The 20540-nt window shown below is 38.3% G+C and overlaps 1 long non-coding RNA gene across 1 annotated transcript; it reads right to left on the bottom strand.

The window, feature by feature from the left end:
* Positions 1–1249: 1249 nt before the first annotated feature.
* On the bottom strand, positions 1250–2306 carry LOC137242232 (uncharacterized). The gene is made up of 3 exons (XR_010950140.1): positions 2102–2306; positions 1672–2034; positions 1250–1616 (listed from the first exon to the last, which is right to left on the bottom strand). It is a non-coding gene; the product is annotated as an uncharacterized lncRNA (long non-coding RNA).
* Positions 2307–20540: the final 18234 nt, after the last annotated feature.

The raw sequence follows: 20540 nt of genomic DNA on the forward strand, positions 1-20540 counted from the left end.
CGCAGCACCGGCAATATCACCTTCATTTAAGCAGAAACGATATAATATAGAGACATTGCATAGACGAAAAATCGTGTGAGGCAAGCTTCACAAAATTCTAGTAGGTCACATTCACCACTTACCACAGCAGAATTTGTTAAACTACCACTGTCTGTATTTGTTATTTAATAATTATTTGTACACTTTTTATTCAGCTAATGTGTTCAGAATTTTAACTTTTACTCACTAAAACTTCAATCAGTGTATTTCTGTGCTTAAATTATGTTAAAAATTGTGTTAAAGTTTTTGGTGTGGTGAAAGTGACCTACTAGAATTTTGTTACGCTCCGCTGCTTTCCGCGCATGCAATATCTTTATATTCAAAAATTTTTGATTTAAGTAACTTAAATGACAGAGTTCAATGCCAGCGACTATAACAAAGAATGTTACATGTTTTTAATAAATATTTTACAAAATTTTTTCAGTTATCGGTTAATTCTTTTAGCAGTTTATCTAATTGAAAAAACCGCAACATTCTTTCAGTTGTTCACACAAGTTTCCTTTTCCTTGAAGCTGCTACAAAACCATACCGCTATTAAAAGTTGCCACCTAACTATTATTCATTTGGTAGGTACCGAATTGAATTAAATTGCAGATGTTTCTTCCGCAATATAATTTTAATTGACGAAGCGCACTAATTATAGAACTTCGTTATCTAAATTAATATTTCGATTGAACTTACGTTCTGGATCATTTGGGGACCCTTCTAGGGCCATTTCTGTACGGTAATTTCGTGATCATTTGGGGACCCTTCGGGTATAATTTTTGGATGGTTTTCGGGATCCCGTCAGTTTCATTTCGGGACTAAAGATATAGTTTAAAAAATAAAACTAAAAAAATCTTATCAAACTAAAAAGTGAAAAATAAATACTAACCATATCAAAATAAAATTATAATAAAATCTATGATATTAACAAACAAATTCAATTCAGAGTAAAAAAGCTTTTCATAACTTTCCTCTCATAGATAGTTGCCAATAGGATTGTTAAATTTTATTTAAATATATCAAGGTCCCCCCGCGCTTTTAACTCTGAATTTAATTTTTCTGTGAAAAACTTTGATTTTATTTTGAGGTGATTAATTATGATTGATTGTTCGATCTTCTACTGCTGCAATATTTACTTTTTGCACTTAAACAAATATTTTCTATAATTTAATTCGGTTAGCTATTCACCTTTATTCTGCATTTCGATTACGTTCCCGTTCTACGCTCCGCTTCAATCGAAGTTTGGTATTCTGCATTACGACGGAATCGTAAAGAGAAGAGGAAGATCAAATGATTTTTCGAAATCAGCTGTTGGTACGAAATGTGTGAACATTGGAACAAAATAAATTAAAGAAAATTTGTAAAAAACACTGAAAAACGTTTATATTTTATTATCCACGACATTTTGTACATTGCCGCAGTGTTATATTTTTTGAGTGAAGTGCTTTCATAATTGTAAGTGTGTTTTTGTCGTTCTTTTGGCCAATTCCCTGCCGTGGCCACCAAGTTTTGTTAAAACGGATTCCTGCACGAATATAGTTCACATTTTCTGAATTTTAAGGATGGTAATTTCATTGCACTGGCCTAAAATACTTTATAAAGGTTTATTTATTCTTTCCGCAAGGATTGTTTACGTTTTCGCTTTACCTTCCTCTACGCCGGCAGATTGCTTTGGCATATAACTGGACCCAACGAACAGACACAAATTATAGCTGTCTATTATAATGGAATCAATAGCCGCGGCATTATTTATGGAGTTGGAAAGCAACGCATACGAAAATTCCCAGGCGACAATGGAAAGGCAAATATTGCGAGATTTGTGTAATCCATTTGAGATGAGTGACGAATTGTAAGAAATTGAACTTAAAAGTGGTAAAGTTTAATGACTTATTTTCTTATTTAGGTTCAAAAAGAATTTTCGACTTAACAAGGATGCTTTCAAGTATATGTTAGATACTTTTGCGGGGCAAATACGTCCAAGGACTTCGACATCGACATGTTGTTTTTGACCTGAAAACATATAAAAAAAAAACAATCATCATCAAGCCTTCTACGTTTCTTAACAAGTTTTACTTACATTTTTGTTAAAATTCTGTTATAAATTAATAAAAAATAAAAAGAAAATATTTTTCCGCCAACTAATTTGCAACTTAGAAAAACGGAACTACGATCGAAATGCAGAATACAAAAAATCGAACGATTCGAAGTTAGATCGAAAGAGATTGGAACACAGAATACCAAAATTGCCAAATCGAAAAAATTCCAATCCAATTCGAAATCCAGAATAGGGCTGATTAAACCTTGTTTCTTTTCAGTTTTTAAACTGTTAATTAGAAACGTATAATAGCAAAACGAGCCCAAAAGTCTCGTTCCAAAACGGGCTGAAATGTGTATCAATTTTGAAGTTTATGAAGCACACTGCATAGAATAAATGCTCAATATATGTACATTTGTATGTACTTGCTCCGCTCCGCTCATCTACAAGCATACAAACGTATGTACGACATATATAGGGATGTAGGTAGGCATGTACGCCTGAACACGGTTGCCGTTTACGCCCCGATTCTAGTGTGGTAACAACATTCTTCACCACGGTAACGAAATCATGTGGAAACTTTTACACCCTTTTGGTATTCTATCCACGAAAGTAGCCGGATAATTTTTTACCCACAAAAGTAGGTGGTTACATCGAAATAACCAGACAACAGCTGTTGTTTAGAAAAAGGCAAAACTGAAAAATAAAGAATTGTAAGCGCAAATAAGTAAAGATAATAGTAAAAAAGTGTTGCCTTTTGCTATATATTATATATTTGTTTACATTATGTACTTTAACAGAATAAATTACAATATAGCTATGTAAAATCTTATGCATGTATGTACATATATACACATCGTCTCGTTTATACGTTAACTTCGTATCTACGAGTGACACATTTTCGGTAAAGCCATGGCGGAACCATATAAGGCGGCAGCATGGTGACATACCTACAAACATAAATAAAAATTCCATGTACTTTGTTTTTGTAAATTCGATGGACGAATGTCAAAATCGTACTGCGCCGGAGTTTATATTCAGCTGTCGTATGCTGCCACTTTGTATCGTTCCGCCATGGGTAAAGCGAAGAAAACCAACTTTTAAATTTCACCACAGACATTGGTGAGTTTTTCAGTGATGACATCATTACCACTTTGGCCAGAATCGCGAATAAAATAACTGGTAAAGATTTTCGGTTACATAATGTTCTGAGTACTATTTTACCGGTAACGCTCAGAATCGGCCCGTTAAGCTGATCATGCTTGGTATGCTTATATAAATACGTACGTATTAAAATTTGGTCTGATCGTATTATTTTTGAACACGGACATATTTAAACGCCAATCAAGTAAAAAATAATCATTTTTACTATGCACGCTCATATACCATTCGCCCTATATGTTGCATGTATATATTTGCCTCGATAAGCGGTTACGATTTAATATTGCATCCTAAAATGTACTTGTATGTAGAAATTATTCCGTGAATGCAACAAACAAGATTTTTTCTTTCAACAAAGCAGAAAAATAATCAAAAGTAATAAAAAAAAAAAATCAAAAATAAGCAAAAGTAATCAAAAAGGCCTTTTTTGATTACTTTTGATTATTTTTGATTTTTTTCAATAATCGTAAAAATTCATGATTTTTTTTTGATTATTTTTTTAATCAATTGAAAAGTAAACATTAAAAATAGAAAATAATGGCAAGTAATCATTAAATGGCGTTTAAAGAAAATAATCAATGGAACGGCTAATCATTACCTTTAGTAATCATTATTTAACAGGTCTGCTCACCAGTAGCCGATGCGGACGACAGCAACAACAGGGCTGCTACGACAACAACAATGATAGGGACTGTTCTTGTGAGTGGTCGCACCCATTGAATAGCACAACAACAAGGACAAGACCTTCTATGAGAAATTAGAAAAAACATACGATGACTGCCCCATTTGCAGTAACAGGTTCCAGCATAAAAATATACACCAAGCTACTTGGATGTCCCCTGATCGAAGTACACGAAACCAAATATTTCTGTTACTTTTTGAAAAACGAGCACAAAACCAACATCACATTTGTTTGGTGGCTTTGCAAACTCTTCGACTGTTTCTGCAATGAAAAATTTTTCAGCAAGAGTCATCTGACTTGACAAGAAACGTTCGCAGTTGGCCAAAAACATGTAAGATGACCAATTAATGGAAACAATTAAAAACAGCACACCAAATACTGGAAGAGAAGCGGGCTTAATATCCCCGGATATATATTGCGAAAAAATATTATTACTATAATTTTGAAACGATATACAGGACCATAATTAACAGTAGACTCGGCTGCTTGCGGTTTACCATATATATTTCATGTTCTCGTAAATTAGTACATGATTGTAAGGTTTGGTTAAATTTTTCCTATGAAGAAGCTTCCTTGTTTTAAAAAATCTTTTAATTTTTAAAAACACCACCCTCTACTACTACTGACTCAACGTACTTCATCTTTATATAAAATTTATAGAAGTGCTGTATTTTGAATTTTGGCAGGACTTACAGGTCGCGTAAGCAAAAAATACATTTTACTCCCATTCTCATTCCGTCCGAAAAAGTGCAAAAACGGCGAGCAAACACGTCTTAAGACACGAACAGTGAGTTTACGCCAAACAAAATTCTATCCATCTATGCGTATGCAATGAGAACATCAACAAACAGATATTACATGATATTTTTCAGTTTTCAATTCGACCCAAAAAACGTAGTAGTAGTCAACGAACTGATTTGATATTTTCAGTGGGGCTTCAAACCCGATAAATCTAGTATCGACCAGATGTTCACGATGCGCTAAATTCTGGAGAAGACTCAGAATAAGAGCGACACTCACCATCCTTTTGTCGTCTTCAAAACAGCCATTGTCAGCACGTAAAGCAGTTGCCTATATGCTGATGTGTTTGAACTTAAGCTCCCTGCAATGTTATAAAGGGCTCTGGAAAATGACTTTCAGCAACACTACCAGTTTTGTAAGGATTAGGAAGGACCTCTCCGAGCAGTTCGAAACCAAACGGGGCATCAGAAGGCGACATCCCCTTTCGTGGGATTTGTTTTACCTAATGCTGGAGAAGATACTTCTAGCAGCAGAACTATACCGCGATGGCACAATCTATTAAAAGAGCAAACTATTGATGGGTAATGCTGATAATAATGATATTATTGGCCTTAACAAACGCGGAGTGTGTTCTGCATTCTTGCATTGGATTAGATAAAAAGACAAAAACTGGGTCTTGCGGTGAATGAGGATAAGAACCTTTTGCTGTCATATAAGAAAGAATCGGAGCAGTCGAGCCTTGGCAGCTTCATCATTGTTGACGGATATAAATTGGAGACTGTGAACGATTTCGTCTATCTGGGAACTAGCACTAACAGCGAAAACGACGTCAGCTTAGAAATCAAATGAAGAATAACTCGTGCCAATAAGTGATACTTTGGACTGAGTAGGGAATTGAAAAGCAAAGTCCTCTCTACGAAGGAAAATTACGCTCTACAAGTTCATCATCTCACCTGCCATGAGGTATGGTCCGAAATCATTGACGGTATCGATATTTTTGCTGTAGTTCAGCGGTCCTCATTTAGTTGAATAATTATTGGAGCTACTTCACACGTATTATTATTCTCTTTCGTCTTTAGTTGTCGCTGAACAAGCAGAGTAGCAAAATCGGCTTAGGCTATTGTTTATTTGTGCTTTTGCGAAAAGATATTTTGCAAACAAACGCTCATGCGCAGACTATTTTCATTGTTTAATGTTAACAATTTACTTTGTTAAAATTTTTCCTTAGACTCAAGCTATAAAGTAGTATTTGTATGGCATATTTACGAATTACTTTTTGCGTGTTAACAGACATGCGTTGCATACGTCCTACTTTATTGATTTTTCATCAACAACTAAACCACTATCAATAAGATGATTTTAGTTTTACTCACACAGCCACAGTTTTGATTTTGGGGACCCCTGCTGTAGTTCAATCATTGGTTGCATTGTCGATTGAGTGACTCAGTAATTTCGTTCTAACAGCACTTATTAAGTATCGAGTCATTTTGAGATAAAGTGGTATCCTCTGGTAATAGAATGTCAAAATTTACGAAAAGATCAACGAGGAATTGAAAAAAAATGCTCGTGCTAAAAACTTTGTAAAAAGTAGTTTTTATATTATTTGAACATTTACTGCCCCTTTTTGAATCGCGTTACCGAACTATGTGTAAGGTTACATGTTTATAGCTCAAAGAGTAGTTACTTAAAAGTTGATCGGAATATTCCAGAATTCTAAACGGACCTTTTAATACCTTTAAATATATCCATTCCTGTTCCATATAGATATATACTCTTCTTCTAAATATCACAACCTAATTAAGCCTGAAGTTTCGTTTAAAGTTTTAGGTCGCTGGGTTATCGGGAAGTTCCTTAAAACTCGAAATTAAAATTTTCAAGTTCGGACCACCTGGCAAAAATTTGTTTCCCTGATGTTGCATTGTCATGGGGTTCTGATGTATACTGTAAACATCTCGATCCCTGTTCCATTTAGAAAACTGCTTTATCCTGAATACTCCAACACAATAAAGCCCAAAGTTTCGTTCAAAGTTTCATGTTTCTGGGCTACCAAGAATTTCCTTAAAACTCGAAAGTAAAATTTCCACGTTCGAGCGATTTTTTGAATTTTCACGATACCTGAAGCACCTAGCGAATTTTTTTCCTTTGTGTTGCATTGTCTTGGAGTTCTGAAGTAAGTTCTTAGTTTCAAGAACTTAGCTGTACGGGAAGTTTCTCAAATAGCGGCCGCAAGATTCCACATGTTGTAAATGGGCTTTCTAAATGTCTCGATCCCTGTATCATCTAGAAAACTCTTTTATACTAAATATTACAACCTAATAGAGCCCAAAGTTTTAGATCTCTGCGTTATCGGGAAGTTCCTTAAAACTCGAAAGCAAAACTTCCAAGTTCGAATGAGTTTTTGAATTTTCAAGGTCCCTGGACCACCTAGCAAACTTTTTCCCCTCGTATTAGATTTTCATCGGGTTCCGATGTTTGTTTCAAGTTCCAAGACTAGTTCTCAGGGAAATTATTAAAAATTGGATTGCATTGGATAGCCGAAAACTTGAGCCAACATTTTTATATCTTCGCCAAATTGAGTCCACGAGCTTGTATGAACTCAAATTATATTGGTATTGAAAAAGGTCCTGACAGGATCCCGTCACACTTTCTTAAAAAATGTGCTGCATCTATCAGCCGCTAACAGATTTATTAAATTTTTCTTTAATATATGGTGTTTTCCCAACAATGTGGAAGGAATCTTTTCCGATCCCGCTTCTTAAAAATGGAAGCAGGTCTGCAATATCCCCTATCTTAACGTTCTCTATTTTCCCATAATTGGAAGCTCGCAACATTCTGTAAGGGCAAATCAACTATCGCCAATTTACTGGAATTTACCACTCACGTTTCTAGTGCATTTAGAAGAAGCCTTCACACCGATGTAATATACACCGATTTCAGTAAAGCTTTCATACGCAGAAAGTAATCTTTAAATATAAACTTTCTGGGGTCGTCAATGTTTCTTCTGGTGTTCCTTAGGGCAGCCATCTTGGTCCGATTCTGTTCTTGTTGTTCATAAACGATTTATCCAATACAATATAAAATACTCAAAAATCTTGATGTACGCTGACGATGTAAAACTTTTCAAATCATACGCGTCTGTTGAGGAACATTCCTTGCTTCAAAAGGATTTAAATCACTTGGTTACCTGGTGCAATGTAAATTATATGCCGCTTAATCTTAAAAAATGTAAAGTTATGTGTTTGTCTCGGAGAATTTCGCCGCCAGCTTCATATACAATTAACAACTATAGTCTAGAAATTGTAAATAGTTTTGTTGACTTGGGAGCCATGATGGATTCCAAACTTAGTTTCAATCTTCATATTAATGCTACAGTGAATAAAGGCAAAGGTGTTTTTGTATTTGTTAAACGGTGGTCAAAAGAATTTAACGACCCTTACGTAACTAAAGCACTTTTTACAACATTAGTTAGGCCAATATTAGAATATGGCTCAGTAATCTGGAATCCGCTTTATCAAGCCCATGCAGACAGTCTCGAATCAATACAAAAACAATTTTTACTATTTGCCTTAAGAAATCTTCAATGGGACTCTATATAATCTTCCACCTTATACTAATCGATTAAAGCTTATCAATCTTCCAAATCTTGCTAGTCGAAGGGAAATGCTTGGTGTAATATTTATGACAAAACTTTTAAATGAATCAATTTCCAGCCCATTCCTTCTGAATGAAGTGAGCTTTTGTGTTCCCTCTCTGATTTCGAGTCACTTCAAAGCTCTCCTGCTGAAACAATGTAGAACGAATTTCGAAAAAAATGAACCTTTTCGGTAACTCCCACTCAAATACATTTGATAGCTCGGACTCCCTTTTTCTATAAAAAAATACTGTTCTCACCACTCTTAATAATTAGTGTATAGAAAGATTGCTTCTGTTTTCTTTAAGCATTACGCTTGGCTGATGATATCTCTTCTATAGCTGAGCAGTCTCAGACGATTGACAAACCGCTCCCCATCAAAGACTCGTAAAAAAAAAAAATGAAGTTATTATAAAGATATATATATAAGTTATCTCCCGTCTCGTGGGAGATGTAAAAAAATTAAAGGTGCGGAGGAACTCACTGTCCTCCGATACTTGTGAAATGAAAGAAAGAACGATTTCAGATTAACGTCACAACTTATTTATTCGTGCCACTTGCACGCTAATTAACTACTCCGCTAAACATACGTTGTAACTTACTTAAATAACTTCTTAGATTAACTAAAATGTTTACATTGCAGTTCCCATGCTTTACCCAGAACTGCTCGCTTGTGTAAACAGGAAATGCTTAGCGTGCGATTCCCATAACTAATGTAAGGTGACCTGATCGATGGTTGCGCGTGTGCCGCGTCAGCGACTTTATTCTGTTGAACTAAATAAGTCACATGCTTAGCAACGTGATCGTAGGGTGTGCCGTATTATGGTACCTATGCGTGTAACTCCTCCCCCTTTAAAGATCTGCGTCTCGTAGATCAAATGTCGAAAAGCGTGAGGGGGAGAAATTTTGTAAGGAGTTATTGCGGCCTTCTGGTGATGATTTAGTACTGACGCTTGTGACTGGCAGGTTAGGATCTGAGCGATAAAATGCAGGTGCAGATTTGCCTTTGGGGGTCCTATTTATGCTAATGTTTCCCGTCCAATGCGTTGGAATTTGAACCGGTGGAAGGTCTAGTTTCTTTGTGTAACATCTCCACAGTGTTCCGGCAATAAGGGCTATTGCGCAAATCGAGATAGCTTCTGTAACGATAGAAAAATTGATTTTTTCATTGACATAGCCTAGATACTTAACATTCTCCATTGTGATGTCGTGGATGTACTCCAAGTTGACTTTCATGGTATGGTTTTTTATGTTAGAAAGTACGGCTGGGAGGGCGTGTGCGGTAACAGCTTCATTGCTGGAAAATTCCTGATCGCCAATCTTGATTGACTCGTTGTTGAATTGAATTACGTATGTGCCGTTAATAGTAATTGTGGCATTGTTGCTCCTTATTATGCCCTGGTAGTTTGAAATGAAAATGGTGTTTTCGTTTACCAGCTCTATACGGGATCCGTTTCGTCTAATAAATTGACAACTAGCAGCCCCACCTTTTAAGAGTCGTGGCAGGCAGCTGTTTTCTTCCAGCGCAATCAAGGACTCGGAGCTGCATACTGTGGATGAGCCGATAACCATGCAATCCTTCGTCAACCCGTATGTCTCCTCTTGATTGACCAGCATTCTGTCGAACGGTAAGTCCACTTGTTTACCAGCGTAGATTCCAGCGCGGGTAATCAGAAGATTGTATTTACTGGCCGTCACTTTCGGCATCGATAGGACGTAAAGTAGAAGTGTCCCGTTTGTGAGGACCGATGGTTGGCCATATTCGATTGCCTCAATTACATTCTGGTATGGGAGGGTTTCTGTTTCGGATAGGATTTGGTTCACTTCGTCTATGTCTAGCAAGTTGGTATTAACAATTCCTCGCTTTGCCAATTGACATGCTCGCACAAATTCATTGACCTCTTCACGAATGAGGACAATGTTGCGAAGTGCGCTTTGCTCGAATTCGATTCCTTCTGTTTCCTTTACTACGTAGTTGGTGCGGTTCACCACTTCTTCAATTCGTTTCAATACTTCTTCGGTGGTTGTGAATAGCTTTCTATTGACCTTATATTGATGGTTGTTGTTCGCTATTATCTGGTTTTGGCTGTGGAGGATGTTATTCCAATCTGTTGCGTCAGGCGATCCTGCCAGCCATTTCCATGCTGACCCAATCCAGTCAATGGATCGGGTGACTCTAGTCTTGCTTGTGCTTCCCATCAACTCTTCGAGGCGTTCGAGTGTTTGGTTGATGTAGTGCTGGGCTAAGAGTTGCTCGTCGGTTCGTTTGATTAGATGACTTGCTAATTTATCCATTTGAGTCACCATCGTGGTGTACTTTTGTTGGTCGATGACGTGTATGAGTTTGAATGAGCCCCCTATGATCCACCCATCCCCGCTCTGGATGGTTATTATTGAGGCCTTGTAGTTGAATATGTGAAGTGCGCTGATGGCTGATGCCAGCAGTGGGAATCTGCAACGCAAGATGTTAATTCTAATTTAATGTAGTTAGTAGTTGTTATGTTCTAAGTACTAAGTTACGGTTATCTATTTAATAAAAAAGAAAAAAATGTTATTGATAGTAGGAAAGTATTATTAGTAAGCGGAATTCTTAAGATTAGATTGATTATCATTAAACTAGCGTTACTGTTTTAGTTTAGGATTTTCGCCTTTCTAGCGATGTTAATTTGTTAATGTGTCGGTGGTTTACAAATTATGATTAGTGGGGAAGATTAAAATAAAATTTAAAAATTTTGCTTTATACTGTTATTACAAAGGGTTTCAAAAATAAAAAGGGAACAAAAAATTAGGAAAATTAAAAAGGTGAAAAATTTTGGTTGTCTTTTTTTTTGTATCCTTTTTCATTGGATTAATATTTTAATTTTATTTTTATTTGTTTATTTGTTTTTGTTAAAAAAAAAAAAAAATTTGTTTTATTTTTGCTTAGCGGATTAGGCGCATAAGCTTAAGTTTTTTTTTTGTTTTTAAATATTCATTTGCTTAGCGGATTAGGCGCATAAGCTCAAATTTTTCTTTTTTTCTTTTTCATCTACGGATTAGGCGCAGAGAATTAAATAAATATTTGCTTAGCGGATTAGGCGCATAAGCTCAAATTTTTTCCTGTTTCATCTACGGATTAGGCGCAGAGAATTAAATAAATATTTGCTTAGCGGATTAGGCGCATAAGCTCAAATTTTTTCTGTTTCATCTACGGATTAGGCGCAGAGAATTAAATAAATATTTGCTTAGCGGATTAGGCGCATAAGCTCAAATTTTTTCTGTTTCATCTACGGATTAGGCGCAGAGAATTAAATAAATATTTGCTTAGCGGATTAGGGGCATAAGCTCAAATTTTTCTTTTTTCTCCTGGACCATAGGTGTTAACATTTCTCGAACCAGCTATGGGGAGATCGCCAGAATCCCGTTTGGAAGTAGTGTAGCCATTTGTCAAATTCGATGGCACTACGAGCCTACTAAGGCACGATTTGTCCCACTTACAAGCCCGCTCTTGTTAGATAAACTCCCTCTTGGTGCCAGATCTTTTATAATTTCTTTTCATGTTTTTTGTATGTTTGTTTGTTTTATTGTGTGGGGGCAGTTTGTCCCCTTCTTTTTATATTTTTAATGTGGAGTTTATGAATTTTTTTCCCACTAAGTGTGGTGACTGAAACTTTATTGTCTTTTGAAACGATTTCTTTCTTGTATAGAGGTTTTTGCTTCCGCTAGCATCCTTTTTTTATTGTGTCTTTTTATCTGAGCCATTTGCTTTTCCCTAAATAGTGCTTTAATTTGGATATTCATTTTTCTGCTCTGGTCAAGGAGTTCTTGGAAGTTGGAGGCTTGTGAGCGATTAAAAAATATGTCTGTTGGTCTTTTGTTCGTTACCGAGTGGACTGAATTATTATAGCGAACTACAGCTATGATAACAAGTTCCTTGGTCCTGAGGGCTTCAGTCTCCGCCTTTAGGCATCTAAAAATTTCAAGTAACGTAGAGTGAAATCTCTCGATTTGGCCGTTCACCTCGCTCCTCTGAGTTGGGGTGCGGTAAAGCTGAATTCCTAGAGATTCTAACAAGCTTTGTATAACAGGGCTAATCAATCCGCGTTCGTTATCAGTGACTAAAATTCTAGGGGTGGTGAAATAGTGCAGAAGTTTCACTATTTTTTGCCTAAGGTGCAGGGTTCCTTTGTTTCTGATGTGAAAAAGCTTTGCGAATTTAGAAAATTTATCGATGCAACTTAAAAATTTTTCCCCTTGAATTTCGAATATATCTAAGTGAAGGATCTCGCATGGTCGCGATGGGATTGGTGTAGCCTGTAATTCTGGCCTATGGGGGTGCCTGTCGTACTTACTGAGTCTACACGTCTCACAAGCCAGTACATATTTCCTAATTTGACTGCTCATCTTGGGAAAATAGCAACGCTCAAGAAGTTGTTTCCTATTCTCCGTGGCATTACGGTGAGCCCTCTTGTGCTCCTTTGCTATTGCTTCACACACACTATCTGGATTTCTTAAGTCCTCCACAAGGGTTTGCGCTATTCGTACCTTATAGTTTGTAAAATGGTCTAAATAAACTCTCTGTAATAGACCTAACTGATCTTCCGGTATTTTGATACCATTGATGACATTTGGGCTCAGTTTTTCTTTCAAGAGCTAATTAGTTCGTTTTCACTAATGTTTTCTATCCCTACGTAGTGGCGTGAGTGTCCAGGGTGCGGTTCTTCGTAGATTTGAAGTCTGCCCCCGAACACAATTTGGTTTCTGAAAACATTTAGTGGTACTTCCACGAAGGGGATCAGGTCTGTGTTATCCTGTTCTGCGCTATGGACTGTATCGGAATCTGATCCCATGGTTGCATTCTGACTACCGACCTCGGATGTGGGCGGCATTGAATCCGTCAATTGGTTTACTTGGGTTTTTAGACGAGAAAGGGCATCAGCCACGACGTTAGATTTTCCGGGTTTGTAGATAAGTTCATAATTGTACTCTTCGATCCGGGCTTTCCATCGCTTCAGCTTAGCATTGTAGTTGCGATTGCTGAGGGAGAAAGTTAGTGGTTGGTGGTCGGTGAATATACGTATTTTCCTGGCACCATACAAGTAATTTCGCAGATTGTCTAACGCCCAAACGATGGCGAGCATCTCTTTTTCATTTGTAGCGTACCCTTCCTCTGTGGTTGTTAAGCTTCTCGATATAAACGCAATTGGCTTGTCTCTACCATCATAGTCCTGCGACAATACCGCGCCAATAGCGTAGTCTGAGGCGTCTGTTGTTAAGTTAAAGGTTTTTTCGAAGTTGGGAAGTGTTAGGACTTCTGAGGTTGTCAACATTTCCTTAAGGTCATCGAATGCCCTAAGGGCGTCCCTGTCTAGTGATATTGGCACTTTTTTGGACTGCGTAGCCTTAACTTGTGCGTGTTCACCCCTTGTGAGGTTAGTGAGCGGTTTCGCGATTTTGGCGTAGTCCCGAATAAATTTCCTATAGTAAGAAGTTAAACCTAAAAAACTTTTGAGCTCTTTTAGATTTGAGGGTGGCAACAGATTTCTTATCGAATTTATTTTCTTAGGATCTGGCAGGATTCCTTCGGAGGTTACTATATAACCCAGAAATTCAACGCTTCTTTTTAAAACCTGTGTTTTTTTGAGGTTAACTTTGAGTCCCGCGTCTAGTAGTCTAAAAAGAATTGTTTCGATGTCCTCCAAATGGGTGGCCTCGTCCTTGCTGAAGATAATTATATCGTCGATATATACAAAACAAATTCGACCTATAAATTCTTTGAGGACATCGTCTATCATTCTTTGGAAGATAGAGGGCGCATTCTTTAGCCCGAAAGGAAGTCGCAGGAATTCATATTTTCCATTCATGGTGGAAAATGCCGTTTTAGGGATGTCACACTTTTTCATTGGGATTTGATGGAATCCTGACGTTAAATCCAGTGTGGTAAAATATTTGGCTTCGCCAAGGCTGGCAATAGTCCCGTTGATGTCCGGGATGGGATATGTATCGGGAATCGTTACGGCGTTTAACCTTTTAAAATCAATGACCATCCGGTATTTCTTTTCTTCATCCGAGCCGGATTTCTTTGGGACAATCCATAGGGGGGAGTTATAGGGACTCTTTGACGGACGGATGATGCCTTGCGAAAGCAGTTCTTGAATTTGTCTTTCGACCTCTCCACGCATATTGACGGGGTAGGGATAGCTTTTGGTGTAGATGGGGTTTTCGGTTACTGTTTTTATCTCAGCCTGGAGGTTGGTTTGAATTTCCGTGGATTGGTCGACTGGACCGAATAAAGTTTCGTACTTTTCTAGTATTCCATATAGCTTGCTTTTCGTATGTTCGGTGACATAGTTGTCAAGGGGGATGACTATATTAATGGAGTTAACTTGTTGCGCAGTCTTTCGCTTAAGAGGCAGAAGGATGTCTGGTTTAAGGATGAGGGTATTGAGTTCCCTATCTAACACCGCTTTACCCTATTATCCCGTCAAATGATTCTAGACCGGGAAGGACAAAGAATGTAGTCGGCAGATCCCTACCAACAAACTGAAAAAAGTTTCCGCAAACCTTCTTGTCGATTTTGATTCTACCCCCCGCCGATATTACATGGAATGGTTTTTCCACTGGGGTAGTGTTTAAGGCTACGCGCTCGCTAATGTAGTTTTTATTTGCGCCGGTGTCAACTAAGAACTCTAATATACCTTGGCCCTGAGTGACGTACTCTAAATATGGTACGCCGGACACGAGGCTCCCATTGTAAAATTTAGTTGGTCAATTGTTGAATCTTTTTGTTCATTGGAGGCATCTTCTCCCTCCTTTTCGTCTACGGCCACCAGATGAAACAATTTTTGTTTCTTGTTTGTTTCGTTGTTTGAAAATTTTGTTGGAAACTGACTTTTCCTTGGCCCGTCGTACCTAGAGAACCTGGAATTTCCTGTCTGGCGGGTTTGAGAGGATGCACCGGCATCCGCTCTTAAAGCCGTGGGGGGGTCACTGTTGTTGCGCCAGCTTTGCGCAGATTGGTGGCTATTCCTGGTTTGCCCTGACCTGGCGTATGGGGAGTTGAATCCCCTCTGATTTTGATGTCGGTCTATAAAGCTCCCATTGGAGTGGGTTGCATTATTGTACCTTGAATGGTTCGGGGCTGGATTCTGCGGTGTGCCAGAGTAGTCTGTGCTGCCGCGAGGAAAATAACGCTGTGATGGAGTTTGGTACGAATCGCCGAACATTCGGCCACTTCTGTTTAATACCTGTGGGGGGCGGTAAATAGCGTTTCGCCGATCCACGTTCATGAACGTGAGGCATGACGAATATGCCTCAGGTAAGGATTTTGGCTTCTGCATAAGAAGCAAGGTCGGCAAGTCGCCGTTTAGCCCCCTGATGAAGACATCCAAGGCTCTTCGTCTATGTGCCTCGGCCAATGCCTTAACCGTTTCTGTGTGCACATATTTATCAGTGCTTATTGTATTTATCATGAGTGACAATTGCTTGTTTATTTGGGCATAGAATTCGGACAACTTTTGCCGCCCCTGGGTCATGAGGGTAAGTTGCTGATCAAGGGTTTCGATATCCCTAACGTCCGCATAATGCAAGGAGAGAATCTCCTTGATTTTCTTCCAATCCGAATCTAAAATATTGTGAGACACCAAGGCGGCATTTGCCGCTCCCCTAATCTTGCATCTTATGTGCCTTAAAATTGCCCTATATATTGGCTTTTGCCGAACGGGCTTATAATCACTTAAAACCTGCTCTACACTATAGATCCAGGAGGTATAGTGCTCCCGAGATCCATCAAACACTTGAAGTTCTTTCACACAATCTGGTAACCTTGCTATTTCTTTGAGGTCCTCCTCCGTCTGAGGAGTCACAAGAGGCTCTTCTACTGGTGTTGCCTCACTATCGACAGATTGCCGATGAACTTCTTCTACCCTACTTTCTAGTCTCTCTAGGGTTTGGCTAAGTCCTTGTATGGACTCGTCAGCGTTCGTCGATTCTACGCTTTTGAGGCGTTCCTCGAATCTCCTCAGCTGAGCGAGGATGGCGTTCACGGCGCCATTCATTTCAGTCAGCGACTTCTTCATTTCGTCGGCGTTCATGATTAGGTATGCTGAAAAGATAAGAACTGTAAGAAAATATACGTGTGACCTACACAATCCAATGTCTCATTTGAGGATTCTTGTCGCGTTTAGATTGGAGACTTTTCAATTTTCTCTCTTCCTCTTTTACTTTTCCCTGTTAGATTGGGGAATTTTCAATTTTCTCTATTTTTCTTGCACTTTTCACTGTTAGATTGGAGAATTTTCAATTTTCTCTCTTTCTCTTTCACTTTTCCCTGTTAGATTGGGGAATTTTCAATTTTCTCTATTTTTCTTGCACTTTTCACTGTTAGATTGGGGAATTTTCAATTTTTTTCGTGCACTTTCCACTTAACACACGCGACGCGAACCCTGTACTCCGAAGCTCGGGCGCCAGTTATCTCCCGTCTCGTGGGAGATGTAAAAAAATTAAAGGTGCGGAGGAACTCACTGTCCTCCGATACTTGTGAAATGAAAGAAAGAACGATTTCAGATTAACGTCACAACTTATTTATTCGTGCCACTTGCACGCTAATTAACTACTCCGCTAAACATACGTTGTAACTTACTTAAATAACTTCTTAGATTAACTAAAATGTTTACATTGCAGTTCCCATGCTTTACCCAGAACTGCTCGCTTGTGTAAACAGGAAATGCTTAGCGTGCGATTCCCATAACTAATGTAAGGTGACCTGATCGATGGTTGCGCGTGTGCCGCGTCAGCAACTTTATTCTGTTGAACTAAATAAGTCACATGCTTAGCAACGTGATCGTAGGGTGTGCCGTATTATGGTACCTATGCGTGTAACTTATATATATATATATGTAAATCGATCGCGTGAAAAGGATTAGCCTGGTTTCATTGGGCCACTTGATGGCAGCGCGCTCTCACAACGTCCATAAAAAAGAAAGGTTCCATTTCGGAACCTCCGGAAAAGTTGTACTTACGTACACACCCTACTGCACACTCCGCAATCAATACCAAAAACCACGTATTTTTAGTTTAGTTTTAGCTTCTTTATTTAGGTTAGCTTTAGTTACTGTAATATATTTAATATACTAATTTATTTAGCAATATCCTTAGTTTGTAGTCTTAGTTTGATTTAATTTAATATTTTTGTCCGCACACACTTGTTCGGTTTAGTTCAACATCATAGTGTACCTATACAAGTGTGTTCACTAAGCGATAAACGTCAAAACTACAAACAGCCTCGCTCACCTGATGGAAATCTCAGGTCTAGAGTCGCATTTTTGGTCTCAACGACAACATTTTTGACTACCAATCGTATCGAATTTTTCAATTTTTCAATCATTCGGCGCATTCGGTAATGGTATCCATTTTGAATTCGCTGTCATTCCGAATCCAGCGAGTGCCTGTCAGAATGCTTGACAGATAAGTCAACACACTTGTACTTGTACACTATGTTCCATGGTTCAACTATATACAGGTTGGCTCATCTGTAAAGCAACAAAACATGTCTGTTCAAATTGTCAAAATCTGTGTATTGGTGTTGGTGCGAATGGTATGGAATGGAAACATAAAACTTAGCAGTTTTTGTATGTGTAAGTAAAATGTTGCCAATGTGTTGGTTTCATTTTGAGATTGCCATCTCCTTTTGACAATCCCTTCGACCATGCAATGACATAAATAAAATCAGCTGATGAGATGAGCCAACCTGTACATAATTGAACCATGCTATGTTCAACATTTATATTTGTGTGTATAACATTCTTTATGTCAGTGATGTGGGCCGCAGTTGTATTTGACATGCGCGTTGCCACCTGCACGCGCCTGTCAAAAAAAACTTAAGGACCAACCACATATCCCCCAACGGGTTAGGGGATCAGAATATACCCGCGGTAGGTATGCCTGTTGTAAGAGGCGACTAAAATACCAGATTCAAGGGGCTGTGTAGCGCAACCCTTCAGGTTGCCAGCGCAATATATAGCTTCTCCAAACCCAATTGTCAACCTCACCTATCAGCGGCGAATCCTGTTTCACTAACAGACGAGGCTCTGGCGACCACAAGCTCCTCATGGAATTTGGGGGTAGGGAGGGAGGAAATGGCCTGAAGGTTTAATGTGGCCACATAAATCGTTCCCGAGATGGTCGGGCTAGCGCCTTAATGGTGCTATGGTACCGGAGCGTACCGGATTTGTATCCGGAAAAGGACCATCACATCGATGACACTCCCCAAACCTTCGGGGAGCAACCTTATCGCTACAACAACAACAACAACAACACCAACCACATAGAATACCTTATTATATTTTGGTGTAAGGCTTATGTTCCTTATATCACCCTTCCTTTTCAAAAGAAGAATTTGGCAAATTAAACACGTGTGCCATATTCTTCTTTTGTATTCTATTAATTGGTTCGGATGAACGAAAATATTAGGGTGTACCTTCCTTTTTGAAATTCGTTCATCCGGAGCAATTTTATGACTATTTAGAATATGTTAATTAAAATTTTGGTATTTTTGAATTTTTGTTTGTACAATATTTACATTATATATATTCAACTTAAGGTTTTTTGTTGTTTATAAAATATTAATTTGTTTTTTTTTTCGCTTGTACTATACTATGGATAATTTCGAATTACATTTTTTCGTTTTGATATACAAAATTTTGTGTTCTATATATATATTCTTGTTGTGTTTTTATATATATATATTTTTGTTGCCTTCGTGGCTATTTAAAAATGACGAGTATGAAATTACTTCTAAACATTTTGGATTTTGTTCAATTAAAGTATTACGGTAATATTAATTTACTTTACTAAGGCGGTTTTTATGTACCACTTTTTCTTTGCTTTTAACTTCATCGAAAACAGTTACATTGGGTTCGTTAATTTTGGTTATTGTAAACGGACCTTGATAAATATTTTCGTGTTTATGATGTGGTTCTTTCTGTAAATGTACTTTATCTCCGATTTTTACAACTAAAGGACGTGCAATACAAGTTAAGGAGCCCAAGGACTAGGGCTCCAAAAAGTTAAAGTTGGGGGCCGCCCCGCGGCCCCATTGCATCCTAAAAAGATCCAAATAAAAATAGGTTTTTCCGCTTAACAATATTTACCATTTATTTACGTTCAATGCCAAAAACAGACTGACTCTATCATTCACTTAACCTAAGCTCTAAGCTTCTACATTAATCTAAGTGATTTCATAATTGCTGACACTGCACTTCCCACGGTTGGCCAAAATAATATTTTTCGCTTGTGTGGCGAATCACACGGCTTGCATTTTGTCCGCATATCATATCGCTTACGCTGCAGTTCCCATGGATTGCATTTTATCTGCTTACACAATATGATATCGGATCGTTGGCTTTGCTTGTGTTTGTTGAAGTGTGGTGTCAGCACATTCTTACAAGTAAGTGTGTCTGCCCCCTTGTTAAGTACCCCCCCTTTAAACATCTGCGTCCCGCAAATGAGCTCCTTTTTCAGAAGGATCCTTTGCATGGCTTGGCTGGTCCTGATCTGTGATCTGATTTAGTCTAGGAAAGTTGATTGTAGTAGTGAGTTTTCTCCAGATAATGTAGCATACGGCTGCTAGAACGGCCAAGGCAAGTGCGTCAAAAATTAGCGAAAAGTGAAAATTGTTGCCAAGTTGTTTAAGCTGATTAATATTTTCCATGCTCAGGCCGTGAATGTAGTTAAGGTTCAATTTTAGTCCTTCGCTCGTGATGTTTACCAAGGGCGGTGGCAGGGCCTGCGCTGTGCGTACTGATCTGCTGGTGAATGTTTGATTTCCCACCGTGACTGTTTCGTTGTTCAAAATAATGACGTACGTTCCATTTAGGGTTGTGGAGTAGTTCTTCCCTTGTAATAGGCCTTCAAAGTTTGTAACAAATATTGTTGAGTCTGTGATCATCTCGACGGTTTTGGTGTTGTCTGGTTCAAAGCGGCATTTGGCATCGCCACCTTTAACTAGCCTAGCTAGGCACCCGTTTTCCCGTAGTTTAGTCAGGGATTTGGGAGAGCAAATTGTTGTGTTGCTGATCGAAGGGCAATCCTCGGTCACCCCGAACGTTTCAACTTCGTTTATTAGCATTTTTTTATAGCTGAGGTCAACGTGTTGTCCTTTTATAACAGCGGCCCGTGTTATTAGGAGTCGGTAGCCATCTAGTTTTACCTTTGGCATTGAGAGTACGTACAAAAGTGTGCTACCGTTTGAATACACGGAGGCCGACCCGTACTCTATGGCTTCAATG

This window comes from Eurosta solidaginis, chromosome 1 (genome assembly GCF_040869045.1).
Source record: "Eurosta solidaginis isolate ZX-2024a chromosome 1, ASM4086904v1, whole genome shotgun sequence".
Classification (NCBI taxonomy): Eukaryota; Metazoa; Arthropoda; class Insecta; order Diptera; family Tephritidae; genus Eurosta; species Eurosta solidaginis.